Source organism: Varroa jacobsoni, unplaced genomic scaffold (genome assembly GCF_002532875.2).
Source record: "Varroa jacobsoni isolate VJ856 unplaced genomic scaffold, vjacob_1.0 scaffold_255, whole genome shotgun sequence".
Classification (NCBI taxonomy): domain Eukaryota; kingdom Metazoa; phylum Arthropoda; class Arachnida; order Mesostigmata; family Varroidae; genus Varroa; species Varroa jacobsoni.
Genome location: NW_019213157.1, coordinates 250715 through 273646, shown reverse-complemented (window position 1 = coordinate 273646; position 22932 = coordinate 250715).

Sequence of the window (22932 nt, the reverse complement as noted above, 5' to 3'; positions counted from 1 at the left end):
CTGTGGACTTCCTGCTCCGAGGTCAGAGGAAAACAGGGCCCGGATCGACGTCAAATAGCAGAGGAAAATGAATTAGTTGTTGGGCTTGAAAGATATGTCGCGACTGAACAGCAGGACAGTGGAAAAGTATCCACGAAGAGAGCGTTGCTAATACTGGTTAGCCTCTCAGTGGACTTTGGACCATTTAGTTGACGCTTGAGGCTCCGATAAATTACAAAAGCTACAATCCAACGAACACGCGGGAAGGCAGTCATAGGACTGGGTAAGGTAGCGTAAGTACGATCTGCACAGTAGATGATGCCTTTCTCCGTACTGCTATTATGTCAGAGATTTAATATCATCCGAAGCCTGACAAGGTAACTAAGAGATAAAGACGCGTTCCAGTCGGCTTCATAGGGTTGTTCATTGCCGATCTCCAGTTAACAGGATCTTTGACACCAACTCCAGATTGGGAGTTACGGAGGCCACGAAACTGTCGATCGACTTGGGAGTTCAAATTGTTTAGAGAAGCACTGTAAACGTTTGAATGCTCTAGAAGTAGTTAGGGCTAATATACCATCTGTATAATGTGAGCTTGATACCAGCAATTACAACAATGGGATGGAAGTACTAAACAATATGGAAGACAATATGGTATTCTACGAAGGCAGATTTAATTGCATTCATGTGTTTATCTATGAGGATTGCTAACACAATGGACCGTACTAGAGTCTAGACAATGAAGGCGAGTGAAAAATAAAATGGGCATTCTATAACTTTGAATTTAGCTAGATACGAAAAAACATCACCGAGGCATATTTTTGGTAACTAAACTCTAATACCTGACAATATAATAATTTCAGTTAGTTGGTTCCCACAAAGAACTCCACGTCCAGATTCCAACCTAGGCCACTACATGCCCTTAAGTTTAGCAGATGAACACGTTACTCTCTGCATACATGGGGCAAGACAGTACCACCAGCGTATCAGCGTCAAGCCATATACTACACTTTATTCTTTATAAGCGTTTGTAGTCGTGTAGCCAAAAGTAAAGTTTACTTTGAAACACAGCTTCAGCATTAATCTTACTTGTACGAAAACACTGTGAATTAATCGAGAAAAAAGTATTCTGCGATAATTTAATATATTAAGTCCAAGATTACAACAACGGCACACATCTACAACCTATTAAACGCATAGCTTTTTTCTTCGATTGCAGCTTTTACTGTTTTTAAAACAACTTGGAATAGTAAGGGCAAAAGGATGCTTTTATCCTAACACACAACAAGTAATAAATCAGAGCTTAGTAGGAACTTTTCAATTTAATAACTTTAACAAAAAACGCGGTCTAAGCTACCCGGTGGTAACATAAATCGTTTTCAATGAAGTATCACAAACTTCAGCAGGTTATAACTTTTTTGAGTCTTACGGCCGGTACTTTCATTAAGCGTTACAGATTGGAGCACGTTCAGATCACCTCGCGCGACCCTAACTTACCATTGCTATATCATCGAGACATATTGACAGAACCTGCTGTATGTTAACATAACCCGTATAAAGTTTTTCATCAGCTTTTTCCAAGTGAGTAAAGTACGCGTCCAAATAGATCTTTTGATGTACATATTAAGTGCACTGCCTGCAAACAGACCCAACGTTACGACTGATAGCCTAGTACTGTGGGGCAAATAAACCGGCTAAAAAACTCACCTATAGTATGCCTTGGCAATTTAAATACAAAGGCCATAAAGATCCACGTCGTTGCCAACCACCGACTATACCTAATCTCCTCTGTTCTATTGTGCGCCATTATGACTACGCTTGCGACACAAATTGCAATGGCAAATTGCTCATCGATCAAGTGTTTACGGCAATTTACTAACCGGACGTAACTTGATTTTATTAAAAATAGTAAAATGATTTCACTTGATTGCGGCTTCTACAGGTTTTTTTCCTAATCTTACAAGATTGATTTTTTCGAAAATCCCGCCTCCCGATTGCAGACAACTTTTGACCAAGCTTCCGGGCGGATTTCTTCATGACCTCATGAATAATTCTTACTATCTACATAAACGTTATTGCCACAATACGAAGTTTAAAATTATGCGAATGCGTTGATTGGTGTCGCACAGCCAAATTAACTATCGCAATCCAAGTAAATACGATCGACGATAGCTATAAGAGTATCGTAAAGGTGACGAAACCTCACATACAAAGGGCAAGAGTCAGCTTAGATTGGCACTTCTGGTTTTGTGACGTTTTCTTTTTTGACGATACGGCGCCCTCTATAGAAGCCGTAATAGATGTCCACAAAATCTGCAGATGGAAAGCGACCCTACGGTCGATTCCGTCAACGTAGCCATTCCACTAGCGATTTCTGTGGCACTCTGTCGAGTCCAAGGAAAGCCACGCAACGTACGAGAAAACCAAGAAAACAGTTGTGACTTATATAGATTGTCGGAAATGTCTGGTGTTAGCGATATCCTTCGTATCGATACGCAGGGGGTCCTTCTGACCAGTGTTACATTCGCCGACAATGATTCTTTTCGGAAAGATATTGGCCATCAGTTTACTAGAGGGGTTTCCATTTCGGCGGAGATCGCTGTTTTTTGTCGAGTAGCAGCATTGTACGATGTGAGGACTGACAATAACGAGAAGAATAATGATAGTGGATTGAGCTGTCTTTGAACCCCACTCATAAGTAAAACCATATTGTGAGAATCAAATGACAGTAATTATCTCGAGTTCCGCATCACCATAGTTTTTAGCGTGCAACATCAGTATCTTCATGCTTCAAAAATGCTTTGTATGTAGAAAAAATTAGCAAGACAGCTTATTCTTTGAATACACATATTGGCGAATTATTTCAACGAACACTCGAAAACATTAGTTCTCGCACAATGGCGTGTATCTGTGAAACATGAGTATAATCTTTCCCATTTGCTAATATTGTGTACTACTTACCTTCGGGGGAATTCGAGGCAGCGACCCGCCTGATATTCTATTCCGGCCGATTTGCATTTTACTGTCTTAACTGTCACTTCGACCGCAAAAAATAGCATTATGCCTGCATAACAACTCTGGAGTAAATTCGTCCAAGTGAAGTTCCTTCTAATTCAAGGGAAGACACCAAAAACACTAGAAAGAATTCTAACTTGAACCTTTACAGATAGAGCCTCGAAGTGCCTACCATCAACAAATCTCATGCAAGACAGGACGTCAGGTCTGGGGTCGATATCGAGTGCCCTCTCAAATTGTATAGCCTATCTGTGATTGATCAGGGTCGATGCTTATTTAAGGTCTAACTAATGCTCAGGCAATAGAAGCAGTGTGCAATATAGAGCGTACGTATTTAATCAGTGTCACTAAATACATCACCTTTCATTCATATACAAAGTTTGCGTATTATAATGAATTTTCCTTGCTACCGAATTGGCATATATGTACATGGACATTTTAAAATGATCTAGTCTTTGCTGGTATATATTTACTACGCATGTCAGTTTAGGTAACTGCGTACGCTATTATCGATCCAGACCCATTTTGAAGCTAGTTTCAGATTGAATAACAATCATACCAGTTCCAATAATCCTATCTAGAGAGAAGACTAGGAATTGCAGAAGGAAAAGCTGTTCACTGCGATTAAGAAAAGCAGCTGTAAGGCGCGTGTACGGCAACAACTTTTCTCTGTCCATTTAGGATATTTATGCCTCGTACCTTTTCCGTATAGGTAGACATTCTCTCTACAGCGACAAATACCGGCGAGAACAATCGTCCACTACGGTTACGTATGTAATCCCAATCTATGTAAATGCGCAGCTCCGCTTCGTCTTTTACTGTATCTAGTATATTATTACTATGGTAGGGATTACAACAGTCCACTTTGCCGTAGTCGGTTTCCAACCTCGTCCTGTGTTGGCCAGAGAGATAAACAGCTTGTCGCATTTCGTAGTGCTTGAAAAGGCGTGTCCATTGCTTTGACTTCTTTGATACGCGAACCCAGCTTTAATGACAGTGCTTTCCTTCGGGTCTAATTTTTCCTTTCCCTTTTCTCCTATTTTACCAACCCCAGGGAAAATTTCTAGCGAGCCTTTAGCACAAACGAATTAAATCGAGCTTGCATATCGGCCTATACAAAAGTCACGTGCATTTCAATGATTTAGATTGAAAACAGTCTGGCACCGTCGCGATTCGAGGTACAAACAGACGGTTGGCCAATCTCAGCACACCAATCAGGAGTATTTGGTGTCACGGCCGATGAAATCCATGCTTCCTGTCCCCTGCACGCCTTACCCTCTAACGCCTCTTTAAGCAACTGTTATTCTCCCACAGGGCGGTTGACGAGTGGCGTCTATCAGCGATACTGGAGATAAGCGAGGCGTTAAACGATAGCTGATGATCCCTTGGGTATAGCGGAATAGGCGTACGTCCTTCTAGGTTTAATCGGCGAGCGGACTGACGAAATTAGTCACCCACGACTCGTAAGTCAGCCGCTGTTGCTATCGATGTCGTCAGTGTCGCAGTTCTCAACAATGTCACAGTCAAATCGTTTAGCAGTCCGGTCAACACTATTTCATTTTGCTTTGCTAAAATGAGAGAAAAAGTACACTTCGAGAGCTTGGGGCGGTAGGTAACAGCGGGAAGTAGTAGTCAGCTAAAGTGCAGGAAACGTCCATTGGAAACAACGGCGTTTTGCTTAAACATTGTCTACTGAAGGGAAGATGATGATGGAGGCGATGATGTGGAGGTGGATAATAGTGACTCGGAGCGTTTATCTGCCCCTGTGTTGATTTCGTGTCCTTTGGGAGCAGGACGATGTCACGTGACCGACAGGGCAGAGCTAACTGCGGCGTTAGCTGTGAGCAACGCATACAGAGGCCAATTTATTCGAAAGCGATAAACTTATCATATATCGAAACGGATCTAGTTAGCGACGCTATGCAAGTACTAATTATTTGTCGTCACGGGTCGGAGTCTAGCTTATACGAAAATATTCGAAACTTATTTGCTATATTGCAAAAATCTGCTGGGTGCACATTGAGCCAAAACAAATATACTCCCTTACATGATTATTACTTAAGAGACACTAGTAAGTGTTATAGAGCCTGTGTTTGTTGTGTGACCTAAGTCAATATTACTATTTACAACGACCGCTTTGAATTCTCAAAAACGCTTACCGGCTCTGTGGCTAATACCAAACTATACAAAATCAGTATGCGTATGGGAAACATGGGCGGGTTGTCCACCGTTTGCTTGACCAACTTCAAGCAGCTCGTATCCTAACTAATCCGGTGCTTTTTCACTGGCCGTTTTTGAATTTTTTCTTAACGTATGGCGACTTCGCGGCTGAAAACCACGTACGCGTATCTCAAGCTTGCTTTCCTGGACACCTTCCGCCGAGCAGTTGGCTTTTCTGTGAAGAAGCGATACCCTAGGCTATATCGCGTCGCACTCAAGCTTATAGACCGATACCATGCACAGCGGTAGTGCGGCGTAAGGTGGACTCCCATATCCTGTTTCCTCTCACGTCGATGACCCTATCCTAACCTGAAATATGTGTAACGTTTCTGGCGCTGATGACCAGCAACGTCTACAAATGAAAAATTTAACCATTCCGTCCATGCATCGTTCGTTCGTGTGAAGAGAACTAACTAGCTGTTTTAACTATCGAGTTTACCGCGAAACGACCCAACAACAATTGTAATACATAAAGAATTGGAATATTATTATGTGTAAGTAGATATACGTTCAAATGAGGTTAACTACAAGAAGGAAGTTCGATTATTATCACGAAGGCCCGCCAATATTATATTCGAATAGCACCTAGCGATGTTGTGCCTACGATTTCGTGGTATCCATTATAATATCACTCTTATTTGGCCTTGGACCGTGTTTTGCTCGGAACTATTTTGTATTATAGTATTTTGTGAATGGTTTCCGTGCACTGGATATCTATCAGCAGTAACACCGTTTTGCTTAAGCCCTACCCATCGTAAACTCATCACATTTTAGAACCGTCTCCAAGAACCGCTGTCGCTTAGGTATTCAACCAGATATGTCAGCAGCAACGACAACAAGGACGCCAATCGCAGGCCTACCAATCAAAATGCATATTGATATGATCTCTCCTCTGATGCTCAGATGCGTAACTCTCAGATAGAATATCATAACAGCCTGATATGTTGCTCCGACTATCTGATCAAAGGAAACAAGGGCCAGAGTCGTATCTTGGTGGCTGCTCGTTTCGCTTAGCGACCGCGGACGCTAGAGCCAGCCGTCGCAGATTAGCAAAATTTACGAGCGAGTGCGCGGGCAAGTCGTAGTGCGTCGAGCGACAAGTAGAATCTAGAGTATAGTAGCAGTTGTACTAAAAAAAAAACAAATCAGACACGATAACTCGGTTTCATTGCGTATATTACCTTTTCTTTGCCGTCTGCTCATTATACGGACGTGCGTGGGGAATTTCGGCTTAACGTATTTGCACTCTTCCTCCTTCGTTCTTGAGAAATGTTCCATCTTTGCTGTCGCTGCCTGGTTAGTAATCCGACAAGAGGCACGGGCCTCTGAAACGTCGTAGATATAATCGATCGTGAGGTGACAGTAGACGAAACGAAGTGATGAAGCTGGAATTATCATCAATAGGATACCGTTTCGAGCTGGAAGCCAGCCAAGAGCGTGTTTCACATTAACAGGCACATTGATAATGACCGACGTATTTTAGCGGGGCCATTTGCATAAAGAGCAAACGTACGCGTTAAACAGTTTATTTAACAGTAATACAAAATATACTGATGGATCTGTTCCGCATGTATAATCGAGTATCTAGAAAAATAAATGTAAAACATTTAAAAAAAAAAACAGAAAAAACAAGACGATCCCAACATCCAGCGAATATTGTTTTCCGAATGGCTCTATTTTTATATGCTCGCCAATATCGTTGTACTGTATCACTGTTTAGCGAATCGGCCATTATAAACGCTCAAAGTGTGTCGGGATCAATTGTTCTCGCTGTGTCACAGGTTGCAATCATATTGACGAAATACTGAAATCAAGCAGGTTTACTGAACGATGTTTTGCGTTCTTGCATCGTTCCGCCGATTGTACAGCAGTTCAATCAAGGAACATTTCGTCAAGACCCGCCTTAACTGTGCATTTCACTTTGTGTCTTCTTTGTATATATCATCTTCTCTCAAATATCTACTTTTATATGATTATGTGTATAACGCAGCAGCTACTACGTTCTCTGCCAGCGGCAAAGCCAGTCGCTGAGTCATTAGGGTCTGGTTTTTGGAACCTGCAGGAACTTTTGTTTTAAACTCCACCGGTCGTTCGATGAGAACGATCTCTCATAAGCAACAGCTCTTCAGAGGCCGAACCCTGCTTGTCTACTCGACTCAGACAAAAAGTAACAGATATAAAGAACGTTCGATGTGTCTGCGAAGCTGGAAGAGACCCAAAGTGTCTTAGCATAAGTAGTTGCTTCTTTGGAAAAAAGCAGATATGAACTAAACCAGGGGAGAGGGGCGGTGGTGGGAGACGCGGAGGAGCCAAAAAACGACAGAAAGATGGGAAGAGGGAAAGGGGGCAGGGGGCAAAAGCAAGAAAAGCTGGTAGCTTTGAATCTGCCGATGTGCGCGGCCATCCTATATCCAATCATTCTTTTCTTTGGACGTTTGCCGTTGTTGTTTGGGTTGTAAATTGCTGTAAACAACCAGAAAGGAAGATGATTCTGTTTTGATCTTTTTTTTTTTTATAAAAATGTAGGATCTGCTGCCACATGAATGGGGGAAAGTCAAAACAGCCATCTAAGATACACAGGCGCCCATTTATTCGCCCCTCACGCTTTCCTTCTCTCCCTCTCTCTCTCTCGCTGGCTAGTTCGCATAAAAGTGTATGCATTCATGTGCATACCGTGTTCAATGATAGCACTGCGCAGGTTACCGATCGGCAGAGAGCAAAACAGCGATCCTTAATGAGTACTTCAACTATCGAATACTTTCTTAATTTGAGTGACCATCTTGTGCGAAACAAAATACATTGAAAGCAAGCAAAAGTCAGAGTAAAGGCCGTGGGAATACTAGCCATGTGTAGATTTATGTCGCGATGCTGGCTAACAAGGGCTCAATTAGGATGGTCAGAGACTGGTCGAGCTTCAGCGCGAAGCAGATCGGTAACTGTTCGCCTTGGCGGGATCCGCTTAAATATACAGACAGTAGATGTTGTATTAAAAAGAAAGCTGACATTTTTATAATATATTTGTCGTATGTGAAGCGCTGTGTTTCATTACTCCCAGCGATTGATTATTATGAGAGAACTATATTAGCCAATCAACTTTTACAATACATCCATATACCTACTATGAAATGTCCGGGTTACTCTGCAAAGAGGAGCCTGAAACGTTCCTAATCTAATTATCTTTGTGACATGTTGAATTTTCCTTTACTGATTTATCTGTTTGAGCTCAATTCGTTCCTCGTTTTACAAAGCAAAATCATAATTAGGCACTTTTGGAGCATTACATACATATTACTTCTAGATGGAAAAGCGGTTAGAACTTTCCATGTACGAAAGAGGCACGTACCCAAATTAATAACTAACTATAATAGCAGTTTCTACTATAATCACCGGAAGCACCATCGTACGCCACGGAAAAGCATCTGGGCCTATTAATGCTCGATACCAGATACACTGCGAAGTTAAATTCACCTAATCTTTTTCGATTTCTAGTTTCGGCATGAACATTTTTGCCCATATATACAAACTGCACAAGTGACCAACGAGGACCCTAGCAGTTCGTTGTCCTGTCGCTGATCTCATTGATGATAGGCGGGGGCGGTCAAGGGAAAGCTGATCAGAAAGCTTCCAGATAGAGACAACGCTATATCTTTTTCCTCGTTCGTCCCCGTTTCGTACCGAGTGTTGATTGACCGGTAATACCCATATCGGCCATCCCAACAGTCATATGCCTGTGAAGATGTTTATGTGATTATCAACACTAGGTGCGATCATAACAAATGTACTAACCCATATCAGAGAGCACTGGACAAAGTCTGGTCGAAGCTTGTTCTATTTGAGCCTGAACGAATCTATTCAAGGCAGCAGCATTAGGCTACGACGGTCGCGTATGATGCAGAGATCGGACGAGTATTGCTAAATGCAAATGTAGGCTAGCTGCTCCTTGGCTCAGACGTAACCTCTGCAACGGGACTCGGATCGAGCAAGCTGAACTCCGTCCTACTCTATTTGCCGCCCCATTCGTCTATAGAGGGTTGTCGTCTACGGCCTCAGCAGAAGCCGCTTAACGAAAAATTAGGATTGGAAAAGCAATTAGTGCATAAAAATATTCAAGAGACGCATTTTTTATTAATAGAACCAATATATATATATATATATATATATATATATATATATATATATATATATGTAACAATAATCCCGCTTATTATCCGCAAACGGATTGGAAAAACATTTCAGCTACTGAGAGCTATCATACAAAAGCATCTGTGTCAATACGTCGGCGACAGGTAGAAGCTAGCCGTTAACATGTGAAGTCGTAACCTTCATAGATTTACATGCGTTTATAATACGAGCTCCACTTCATATTATTTCGAATGCCTTCCCTCACTGAATAAATAATGATGTGTATATATGTCTAGCAAAAAATCCAGAAACTGGAATAATAGTAAAAACTGCATAGATAAGTTAGGCGTGCGAACTAAGCCAACGTCTCGTAGTGCGCGATGATTCTACCGACGCAATGATTGAATTTTTCTACTGAAAACTCATCATCGGGTATCATGCGCTAGCCACTTTTTAAATCAGATGTAGATGCTGCTTGTAATCATATCTCGGTATTGAAGACGGTGATAATATTTTGGTTTATGTTAGACTCAAGCGGTACCTTTACAGGATGGTGGTCTCCTTCTACAAGGTAAGGAAGGTTTCGGCGGACCATCTAAAAACAAGCTTAAGCCTCTTCATTTCCACAGCATTTCATTTTTGCCATCAGCTTACTTACAGACGATCAAGGATACTGTCAATTCCAGGATTCGGGTCGTACAGCGGTTACGTTAGAACAAGCTGGAAGAATATTTACCAAGCATTTTTATGTGAAGATATTACTGATCCATGCAAAATATGCGCATTAGTCATATGAGCAAATGAAAAGTTAGCACAGTCTAAACTCGAATATTTCTACAAGAGTCATTGAATCAATATATTTGAAAGAAATGGCAAAACCTAATAAAAAGTCTTTCGAGCCTTTTTTCGCTCCACATATCATTAAAATTCAGCCACGGTACGAGCACGGCTCTTAATTGTCGCGCGATGCTAGGCGATGTCGGCCGAAGTTGACAACAAGCTAAATTTTGACGCTCGGCAATTTAACTCGAATGAGTGCAATGTTCCTTTATAGCAGTGTTATCATGTCGTCGTCAGGGGGCAGGAGATGAGGACCGATCGGTGTGTAAAAGCACGAATGTCTTGAGCTGATTTCTCTCTCGTCATCCTGATTATCATCATCTGTCGCTTCTTATGAATAGCCACAACGAGTAAGCGTCGAATAGTCAAAAGATCGGCTGCGCGTACGTCGTCGCCAATTTGCGTCGTGAAGCTGGCGACAGTCGACAATCAAGCCACAGTGAGGCGGTGGCCCATTGAAACGAATAAAGCTAAACACTTTCCGTTGTGCCGTGGCCACTATTAACACCACCATAGCTATCATCACTGCAGCAGAATACCCCTGCTACAATAGTTAGTACTGGGCAATGTGGTGCCATGGCCTGCTTCCTCTGTTACGGCCGGACGTTGCTCCCAGAAGCAAGACAGGTACCAAAGAGATAATACCGGTGGCGCCGCCGCTGCGACTGTTTTATGCTGTAATGCAGTTCAGGACAATCGTTTCAGCCCACTTCTTTTCATCTTATAGCAACGATGCATATATGTATACATTATCTGCGTCTGTGTATAGCTGTTCCGGTATTACACGCTTACAAGCGTATATATATATATATATATAGGAAATATAGGTCCTGAAGAGATAGCTATAGGTGATTTCAATAAGGATTGGATGATTCTAACTGTCGTTTGTCGATTATATATTATTAACGTTTGAACTATGAAGAAAAATCACATAAATTGTGTAACTTCGTTTGGTGTCGCGGGTTCTCAAAATGATTACTCTACACATAAGTATGAATTTTTCCGCATCTTTTTCTTTGGTCTTTCGTGACGCATCTTTAGCAGGGCAGCGATGTGGGATAGTGTTGGTCTCACTATTTCATTACCAGCAGTAGCGAAACTATGGGAAGACTATGGGCAACGAAATCACGTTTCGATACGTCGCCAATACCATTAATGGGTGCACACGCCGGCCATGTCGTGCGCGTCAGCATTCTTTAGAGCTGTAGGTGAAAGTCATATTTATACGTAGATTCAATTTACTATATGGAATAGTGCGTGTGTTTTAGGCCGACGGAGTCCGTTGATGTTAGGCCTCGACGTTCACCGACTCAACGCCATAGGAAACGATACGACTGTGACCATCGGCCTAAAGCTGACTGCGCCCACTGTGGCTAACGACCAAACGAATACAGCCGCCCTATTTAACTCCTAAAAGCTCCCATTCGATGGAACAGCAGCGTTCGCCGCAACCACTGCGGAACTCACGGACTAGCGGACGCCGACCCTGAGTAAATTCCCTATCTATGATCTTATTTTTTTTCTTCCCTTGAGTAAGAGTATCTGCTTGTGGTCCCAAGCATATCTTGTTGTCATTTAAATATATTGAAACGTACATCGAACCGTTTCCACTATATATATATATATGTGAGTGTGTGTGTGTTTATGTAGCTAACTTTTGTATTTTAACATATAAGGACCAACGTGTGCTCATAGCTAACTAACGTTGTATACCTCAAGGTGCGAAGTAAACCATGGTTTACGAGTATAAATTTAGTATAGCTTTCAGCAAACTGAGCATAGAATAAAACACCTATTAACTCTCAGGCACAGTCACACGTGGAAGAGACTGTGATTTTTTGCGTGTCTGTTTCGTTCTTGACTTTTGCTTTTATTCGATTTTTCTGGGCTACTGTTTCGTAATAAGTGAACCCATTTTAACGTCTTTAATATGACATTCTCGTGTTTGATTCCTTCGGTGACTTTTGATAAGGCTTGATATCTTTACTGGCTCTGGGTATGGATCTGTCGATACTTGGCTTTTCTCAGTTCAGTTACGATTGCCCGCTTTAATGAGCAAGACCTTTTCAAGGGTCGTGTCTGTTTCTTGCAGTTATCACACACGCTGTGAACAGCCTGCAATAAAGATGAATTGAAGTACCTCTTCGGCACCATTTATCTTTGGCCGGATGCAGTACATCTTTATTTAGATAGAATAATAAGTTTAGTAGTAATGCATAAATCAACAGCCTTTAGGCACAGTCTATACAATGCAACATTATCAACTAAACCCATAAGTAACAACGTATATCTGGGTCTGAGGTGCAACAGCAGGTTGATTAGCCGAGATGGTCGATGTACATTATCGCTTGAAGAACGCATCCTGTACAAAAGAAAAGAGAACCGTCCGCAAACGTAACCCGGATTATTAAGCGATTAAGCGAAAAGGGCTGTGTGCGTGATATCTGTTTCTTAAACATTATTACCATTCTACATAAATGGGTAGAATGTTGGAAAGAGTATGTTGAAAGCCGCTTTGGCGACAACCGACATAACACTCTACTTCGTTGATCCAGAGACGCTTCTATAGATAAGAAAGAGGCCAGATCTAACTGAAATTAGGATCCACAAAATAGCTAACCAGCAGGTTACTGCTTGACAGTCCAAGCTGTCGACGTGCACGGAAACGCTAGCAAAAGCTATAGACGCACTGCATTGTCGTTCAAGCAGGTCTTTTAGTGCAGACAGAAAGTTTACAAAATCTATAGCAGATGAGCGAACTCACCGGGCTGGGACGAAACGGGATTGATTGCGAAAGACAGTTTCCAATATTTAGTGGCGATTGTGGGTTGGTCGATTCGACAGTAAGTCTCTGACCGGCTTCGTTCGTCACCCATTCGAATAGATGTCATTGTAAAAAAAAACACACGAGAACGATGTGTACAGATAGGACGAGGGTGTTTTTTTTTTAGGTTATTAGCGAATACCGTTGTTTAGAAAAGACAGAAAAAAAATGCTGTATATTGAGCTTCAACAGGGAAATGGCTCAGCTGTGTTTGTCTCGATGAGCTGTTAGCCGCAAAAGTGTATATCTGCCGATGACAGCGTTCATTCCAGTCGGCAAGTCGTTCGTACTCTGAAGTCGAAGCAAAGATACTACATACGGAAATCAGGACGTCTCGGAAGGGCTCTGCGCCTTACCATGTCACCTAAAATAGCCTGATAAATACTATTCATCGCTTGATTCATTCGAGCGCTTAATAGTTACTTGTTATTTTTTTTCCTTTTGCGCTTTTGTAATGCAAACAGAGGTGAGATTGAGTAGCATACAACAAATCCTAGAAACACATTGTATTCTTCCAGTATTTGAAGAATTGTTCAACTATAGCATAATATATTATTTATCTATATATATATATGATAAGTCCTTGCTCGACATGGCGTCACTCAAGCGTCCAACACCTGATAAAATTTCAATCTTACAAAAAATATAGAACGACCAAATCGAAAAGTGCGCCCCTTTAACATACGGGAACGGACTATTTCTGTCCTAAGCCACTATTGAACTGATGCTGATTTCATATCGTTAACACTTTTCGATTGCGACCATATGCGCACGAGGCTTCACGGCAAACTGTGCTCGAGAATTCGATGTAATGCACGAAAGGGCATCTTGGGCAGATTTCGACAGGAAGTCTCTCGTAAACCATTATACGATCGTCAACTCGGTCCGCCATCTGACGCACTCTCACTACCCCGACACCGACAAGTGCTAATTTTAACTGCTGATCCCGTTCCGCATAAGTAAAAATACTGAAATAATTCTGATATAGCCCGAAAACTGAATTACAATTAGTCGACGGATCATCCGGCCTCGTCGCTTGCCTGCCAGCCTACCGAAACGATCAACAAATGAACACCTATTGAGATAGATCGCTGTTGGCGGACAGCGTTTCTGACCCCTTGGCCTTTGAATAGAGGTCACAGCTGACGACAATTCGCTTCGTGCTGGCGTATGTTCCATTCAATTTCCAATTCAGTGTGTTGGTACGGTACACGCCTTTGCGCTGTTTTTACCCGCCCGATGCTACTGCCAGCGAATTAAATCGTCTTCAAAACGCTAGCCCCAGTAAAGCAGCTACGATTTACCTGAACGTATCAACGACGCTAAACCGGTGTACGTGACGGTTGCAGGTTTGATAATGCCAATCCCTTTTCGAATAAGACGCTGTACGCGCGCGTCTGTCAACAGCGAATTTGGAATCAATGGAACCTTAACGAACCGTACGCCCAGAGGACGGAAGAAGATACTTTCAATGGCCGTTCGGTATCGAACGAAGCGTAGCAATGTATTGTTGTGGTCAAATCGCGGCAGAACCCAGCTCTTGGCTCATGTTGAATTACTCTATACTTTTGAAAATACTGACGACGGCAGCAGCAGGAACAACCCCCGTGTTTGTCGTGTCATAACTCACGATGCTCGCCTTCTAGTTTCGGCTCTTCTTTTACAATATAGAAAGTCGTGAACGCTGTCTATATCAATTTGCATTGAAGGCCACTGCCAGTCTGGTTAAGAGTCTGTGCACTACATGGGACCATAACGACAGTCGTTGTTTTGAAACTTAAAAATAATCAATATTTATAGTTTGCGTAATTTATTTAATCACCCAAATGTTCCTATAAGGTGCTAAACATGATTATGACAATACAGTACATGCATTGTTTTATATTTCCGCTGTCACTCGAATAGGCATGTGTATAGGGGGGGGGGGGGGATGACCACCGTGGCCAACACCTATTATCGCAATAGCAAACTTTAAACGGGGGAGGAAAAATCATTCATAGTCTACCTCCGTTTACTTCTTTCTGCCTACTGTCGATCATCGTTAAGGTTTGGAAGAAGGACGCGGCTTTTCTGCTCTTGTGCTTCCATGTCCGCGACGTCCGCCTGTGTTTTCGGGTAGCATTCGACGAAGGTTCGAGGGGTGCGAGAAGTGGCGGGCCGGCCAGAGGATGCACTGGCTGATCGTGCGTTGCCTTACGCAATGCGAACGCTCCTAGAAAGAATTAGTCACTTTGGTCTAGTTTTACGCTGCGAGATATATTAAATGGTGAGTCTTTTCCTGATCATGGAGGTTGTGCATACTATCTTCAATTTGAAAAGTTCCACTGGCGTTTAATGAGATTTTCATCTGGGATAACTACAATCATCGCTTTTCGGTACGATACCGAGGTAAACCAATAGATTGAGTTGAAAGGCGCCAAAATTTCCAATAGACCGTCCCTTCCGTCTTAACCTTATTGGGTCGGTTTTTGTGTTGTTTACTCTAGTCATAAATGCATCCTGTGGATCGTGCCTGCTCATTGTACACGCTGCAATGTCATCAGCGTACGGGATTAAGCTAGCATGTCGCTGCCGTTGTTTTAGGCACAACAGAAGATCGTTGATTAAGGGTAACTAGGTAATCTCATTGAGCGAATCGTGCAGACTTTCGTTTCTCTCCGTCACTCCGCGGTCAACTATTCCTGTGCTGTTTTGTAAACTGTTTCCAATAGGTTTCAATAGCATCAACTAGTACATCGTGTTCGGTAAGTTTATGCGTGACAATGACGCTCTACTTCAAGTCGAACGCGATCCTAAAAACTAACATTTAGTAAACAAATAGTTTAGGACGCGAGATTATATTCTTTACGTTGTCCAAGGGGATCAAACATGGCGTTAGTGTTTATCTGCTTCGACCAAAGCCATTCTTCTTTTCTGGTAGATTTATACGATATTTTAAATAAGGGGCTAAAAGTCAAGCCGACAACTCGCTAGGAGTTCATAGATATCGTTTGTTTTCCGGGTAGCCTCTCCAGCACCGGCTTCCGTATGCGTTGGCCAAGGTTCGAATGTTAGCATCTGTATATGTGATTTAGTACACCCATATATACGTAGGCTTATAGGCGGCTGCGCGTTCGTTACAGGGTACTCGTGTTCTGAGACAATTCGATGTTAAATAGAAGCTATCAAAAAACTGCTTATTATAAAACTACTACTCTTATTTTGACACTATATGCGACATAACATGTGTTTCCCACATGAGACCTTGACAAGCTCAAGGTGGATAGCATTTTCTCTCAGCTTTTAGCTTGTAAGAGCTATTTGTTTTAGACAATCACTGGATAGCATCCATTAAGCTTTGTTGCAGTATTGCTACTGTTCCTAGTGTTATATTTTCTTCTTAGAAATTAAGCGCTACCATTTGAACAATTGCGGTGATCCCTCAGTAATCCCCGCTGAGGGCAGTATATGGCAAAGATTTGTCTTATTTCTTAAATGCAATATGATTATGTGATTATCCTGCATATGGGCAAATTGTTCTGTTTATCGAAGCACGTCCTGTACGGTAGCTAGAGGAAACCGTGCAATATGACTCTAATGTGGAGGTAAAACATTGCCGATACTCCATTCTGTTCGGTTTACATGCGGGAAACACGCAAGCGTAACAATCAGCCTCATTTCTACACTATCGTATACCGTAGATAGATTAACTGTTTTGAGAAAGTTTCGAACTTGTACTTTTAATCGAAACTTTTGTCTGCGGTTTGTAGCTCCGATTGCTGGTGCCGCTAGCAATTTATGATGAAAACATGGTCGAGAGAGATGTAGTATTGCACGAGGCATGGTCACGATGCACGTAAGTTACAATAAATGAGTAAGCCCCCTAAATGTTGTCTTATTTATAGATCTTTATTAGCGTTCGTTTTTCGAAAGATGAATCATGTTGCTTCCTGTTCACTCATTTCAGAAACTTTGTGGTTTTTAGCTATGGTTAGATAGTGTCGATTTTCGCTTACAAATTACAGCGGGCTGTACACATAAATTACTTTATGGCATAATAGTAGTGTAAATCTACCTGAAGCTAGACCCGGCAAAATTTCTATAAAGCGGAGAATATATCTTCGAAAAAAGCGTTCACGAAGGCGCCTATAAAAGGCTTCGCGCTATATAAGTCATTCGAACAGCATAAAGCACAGCTTGCTTGCGTGAACACGTTGCGAATGAATAAGTGAACGTGCATCGAGATTACGTCTATGTTTACTATGTATGTATGATTACGTCTATGTACACACACGCACACGTTTCCGGTTCGCAGAAATAGAAACTGCGTCCTACAACGGTGAGAAACGCGCAAACAGGCCAGGGTTGCGGCTTAGGATTAAGCGGTGCTGACTCCCCGTTGTTAAAAAATGCCCACTGGTATGAGCAGGGTGAAGTTTGGCCCTGTCGTAGCGGAGACGTCAATGCTGTTAGACCGTGAAGCCTCCGTGTTGAAGTGGTAGCGACAGAAACAAAGAAGCTACTTAACATACATAGCAGTATTCGTATTTACTGGCATTGGTAATCGGACTCATTTTCAACATCTACGCGCTCCTCAGACTGCGAAATGTATTCAGCTGAGTCTAACTTTTATGCTGACAGTATTAAAAAGAGAACAAGAAAAGCAAAAAAGATGGCCTCAAAAGGAGGGCTGCTGCTGCTGCTGCAACTGGCTGGGTGCAATTTCGGCTGGCGTTGACTGACTCATTCGGACAAACGGCCTGCAAGCAACCTCGAAGTGTGCCGATGCAATCAAATTGTAGGTAGACATTTCAGCTGGTCTGACGTATCTGGATGCGGTAGAAGACGACTGGTGCCCACTGGAACGAAGTCATTCCTGTGTAATCCTATGATATAGCTGATATCGTACGACGATGATGGGAAATAGTAGAGACTGGCTGGGCTGTTTAAGACGTTTCAAGCATTTCTAACCGAGTGAGTGTGCATACTCGAGTGCATGTGGATGCACACGTTCGACAACAAAGAAGGCCCTACAAAAATCGATCGAATTGCTAAAAGAAGACGCCGAAAGTTGTTGCAAATAGAGATTTTTACTGTCGTCTTTAAATTGTATCCGTGATCTAACTTCAGCAGAAACGCTATGTCTGCACTGTAGTCATGAAGTAGCTTGAAGTCGGCCTACCACTTTTACAAATTTACAGCCGTTCCACTGCTACCTGGCAAATTTATGCTTGACAAAAGATCGCTGTGCAATAGACGACGCTAGTCGTTCAATCCTCTTGGTAGTTAATACGATTCGTATTCGAGTATCCCAATGAATTACCAAGGATTTTTCCAGTCCTCCATTGCGGTAACAATATTTAGAGTCCCACTAGTGGCTATAGCTAGAAAGAAGGGCAAGATACACGAGGACCTATGAGAACTATGGAGTTTCAGCAATATAACATGTATACAGCAGAGTCGATCGGCTCCGACAAGCGAAGAAGACAAATCACCAAGACGTTCGGATTGGAAACGCCTTTATTAACCTAAATATTTTGCCTCGGGATCTTCGAGGTAGTTACAGTTAACTTAGGATAATGTGCTTCGTTTTCTTATGCAAGCGACCTGTCGACCACTTGTCTCTGTCGTGATGGGCGCTATCGGCAACGATTCGACTTTGCATGCAGAATACGAGGAAAGGACAAGTTGAGAGAAGGTTGTCATTGCCTGAAGATACCCTGTTCAGGTAGCGGTCTGGTTGATCTGAGTGTGCAAAATCATGTCAAAAGCACAGCGTAAGTAAAAAAGTTAATTAACAGTTGCTAAGAGATAGGTGGTTTCAAAAAGGTCCTGTCAAACATCTTTAAAGCAAAAATAAAGATTGCATTTCTACAAGAAAATATAAATCAAGATATTGTGAAAAAGTCTTTTTTTCTACCCCTACTATTTAAGTAATACGACTAAATCGACCTTAAATTTTCGTATGAAACATCGAGAATTTTATGACTCGTTGATTGATTAAGGGTGTTAATAATAATCCTAATCGCTGGCGCACAGCCAACACGTAGTCTTTTGCAATACGCGAAAAAGAATCCGCTCACGTAAAAGTTATAGTTAAAAAAAAAAAAAATACTCTTTGTGGTAAAGTTGAAGTGTTAGTCTCGAATGTGTAACCTTTAAACGTAAGGGAGGTCCGAAATTCCGAAGCTTGCGAAGTTGCCGTTAAATGTTTTGTAATAAAGTTGTAGTTTGTAGTAAACCTAAGCATAGGGACCTAGTCATAATAATGCAATAGATCTTGCCATACGATCTCTTATTTCTCACATCGGTGATGGTATGTCAATCTTCATTTGCATCTACTGTTGAGATCAGAAATGAGGAGCCAGCGGATTGGTAACGGTAGGGCTTCTGTTGCTTAGCCATGTTAAGTACAATGATCATATTGAAACTGACTTTATTCTATTTAGCCCGATAATAGAAATGGTTTGTTTCTATTTACGCTAGTTAATATATGTTGACGACGCGGCTATATAACGAACCACTTCAGGCCGTGGGGAAAATTGCGCCGACCGCTATACTGACTTACGTGCTTTCGAAATATAACAGCGCAGGTATAAGCACGTATCAATAAACTACATTGATGACATAATTTTACTTAATTTTCAGACCATATATACATATATATATATATATATATATATATATATATATATACGTATGCTGCGTTGGTCTTATTCACAGGCCAGTCAGTTCACTGGCCGTCTTTGAATCATGTCTGCTCTCCTGAAAGTGGCTGCTCCCTAAGAGTAAAAAATAGCCCATTAAAGGACTGCATATCAAAGCTGGCTTTTTCCCTTTACTCCAAGTTTACACGATACGAAGAACGAATATGCGTTGCTAAAGGAATCGCCTGAAGATGAATTCACTATTCATTGCTATATTAGATAACCCACCGAGCCTTGGGCGCTCATATCGACGACCGTGACCCCCACCCACCAGCCATTCAGTCGCAAACATCCCCCAGCTTGTCGCCTACATGGTCATAATAATAAGTATACGATAGCCGAATGGCCGAATTCACAGTAGATATACTATGAAGACAATGGTGGAAACTGCTGATGAGTTACAGTATTATCGCAATTTCGCGTACAATAGCAAAGGTTGGACAATCTAGAAGGCAAGAGGAGCAGAGCCGTACTGATGTAACGTATAAACTGAACAATACCATACGCTGAATGAAAGAGTATGTTCATAAATCTAGAACTTTGGCCTTTAATCTAAGCGTAAGATTCAACCAGGCCTCGACCTGAAAGCGAGAATACATACGTACATATGGTGCTATAAACGCAAATAGGTGCCTTCTTTCGTTAAAGGAAAGCTCGAGACAGCCCTTACCCTTTTTTAGCCACAGCAGGCAAATCCAGTAAAAAAGCAACGAAGGCATTGGCGTTATGGACCAGCGTACACTAAGAGAATCAACGGGTCCGCCTTTGCCCTCATCTTTGGCTTTCCTGCCGAACCAATGCTTTGAGTTAGTGAGGTTGCTGGCTCAAGAAGAAATGGGGTAGCTCCAAGCCATAGAACAAGCATCAGTAGCCATGGCGAATCTTCTAACCAAGACTCCCCGATGATAGACTAGTCTAGGTTTGGTCGTTGCTATCTCTCTGTGTGGCAGTAGACAGATAGGCAGGCAGGCAGAAAACCAACACATGACTGTGTAATCCTAAAGTGTGATCCAATGAGAGCTCCCGCTGCTACTATGGTCTGGGATGGGCGTGTATTGCGCCTAATGTTAAGGGCAAAATCTTCACAGGGCGTGGGCAAAACCACATGTATTTGCCGTGCACCAACTTGATAGCTCCCTCCCTCTTCCATAAGATCATCAGTACGGACACGCACAGGGCCAGCGATAATATGGGACACCGTTAAAACCCACATGTATCTGTAACGGTTCATAGGAATTCACCACGGTAATGGGTGCCATCTGGGATCATCTTTCAGCTAGGGCCCAGGGTACGTTTGGCCTCCTCCAAGAGCAAAAGAAGGACTAGCGATAGTAGTGGTTGGCTACGGGTAACGCTGGACAGGGCAAGCAATAGATGAGGAGTGGAAGAAAGACCATAAGGAAGGTTGTTTTTCGAGAAAAGATAGATAGCCTAGACAGGCAAACCTTTCCTGCTCACAAGACAATGCAAAAAAGCGGTAAAGCGGTGGTCAAAATCACATTTTAGCCTCTTGGTTGTTGTTGTAGCCGTTAATCCTTCACCGGCGCAGAAGTCGCTAGTAAGAAGCTGCCCTTTAGACTAATGCACGACTGTCGTTTGTTTGCTTATGAGAAGAGACCTCTATGTCCAACGAAACTTTTCAGCTCTTCAAGACTGCGGTATGTTGTTGAAAAGTTTGAGTAACGTTGGATGATACTATTATATATCGTTATACTATACTTATTATTACTTCATCCCACGACTGTTTCTTCTCAAAATTACCTTTTACGCCCCATCAGCCAACTATCACAAACTAGAACAATCCCAAATTCTTTGTCAAAATATATTGTTTGTGGCTACGTAGTATCTCGATACTCGTGTGTTAATAAAACTAACTTTAGCTCTTTCGACTGGAAAGCGGCCGGACGCTGGAACGGAAACAGACAATCGAGGAACTCTCAAGTTCGTACCACTTGGCGTTCGCTATTTGTCAGAATGAGGTTGTTGTTAACACTTCGCCGATGCGTGAATTCACTTTCCCTTCGTCTGTCCGTCGCTGTGCTGAGGAACTTTTCACAAGAATTTATTTTTTGTGAACTTAACAGCATCTATTCGACAGCTGCTATGCCGCTTAAAATAGCTGACCAAGGTTTAGTTCTGTAACCACAGCCTATCGAGAATTAAGCCTTGGAAAACCCTGTCAAGGCTGAGTTTCCTCTGTTTAAAACCCCAAACGAAAGAGTCAGTATAACGAGCATTTGAGACTAATCAATCAGGAATCAAATGAAACTGAAGAATCGTTGGCACTCCAAATTCACAGAGGGAACTCTATGGGAATGGATTTGATGCCATGCATTCAGCGAAGGGGTCCCATTGCTGAGTGAAGAAAACAATGAAGTAATCCGACAGGTGCGCTTTGTCAATTGGGAATAGGGATTTTTGCCCAGTTCCTTATAGGTAGTAACCTTTGTGAGCCGATATATAGGAGGAGAAATTTTGACGGTGTAAGGGAAGGCTTCTAATGAAATCTATAGTAAGCTTCAAGCAGAGTCTGTATATTACATGTGGCGTAAGTGATGATGATTAGATCAGTGCTATAACTTCACTCCGACGTCTATTTGAATAACCGTGAAAATGCTTCCTTTATTAAGCTAATTGTTATTCCGCGAAATGCGCACCTTTTGAGGGTACACTTTGGGGGGTTGTGATTCAACAATATTTCTAAAAGAAACTGTCGCTGAGCTATATTCAAGCTAGTTTTTCTCACTAAACGACAATCGATTGAATATCCCGTTACTTAACAGCTGGATCGAGTAGAAATATATGTTGCGTAACTGCAACGTATGTTCTAAAATTGACCTCAAGTGAAAATGATTGCACGCCTCTCGTCTGAAGCGGCGGGCAATATCTGTATGTACTTCTTCAATTTGTATTAAATTATACACTTATATTCGTTAAGTTTAAATTTTTAGTCTCATAAAATACGAGTACAAAGCGCCGAAGACAATTCAAAATAATACAACATCAGTGTTTGTTCCACAGGTGGAAAATCACGTATATTTTGATATCTCGACTTCTCCTGGTAGCTATGACGCAAGTATAGTAATAAGCTTTGCCCTCTGTGTGGAAAATATGAAAGGCGATTTGCCGAAGGACAATATGCTGTTATTGATTATCACGCTGAAATCCTTAAATATAGGATGTCGTGTCATGTTCTTTGAAGAAATGGCAGTATTTGCTCGGCTTGTTCTCGTTTCATAAAAGTAA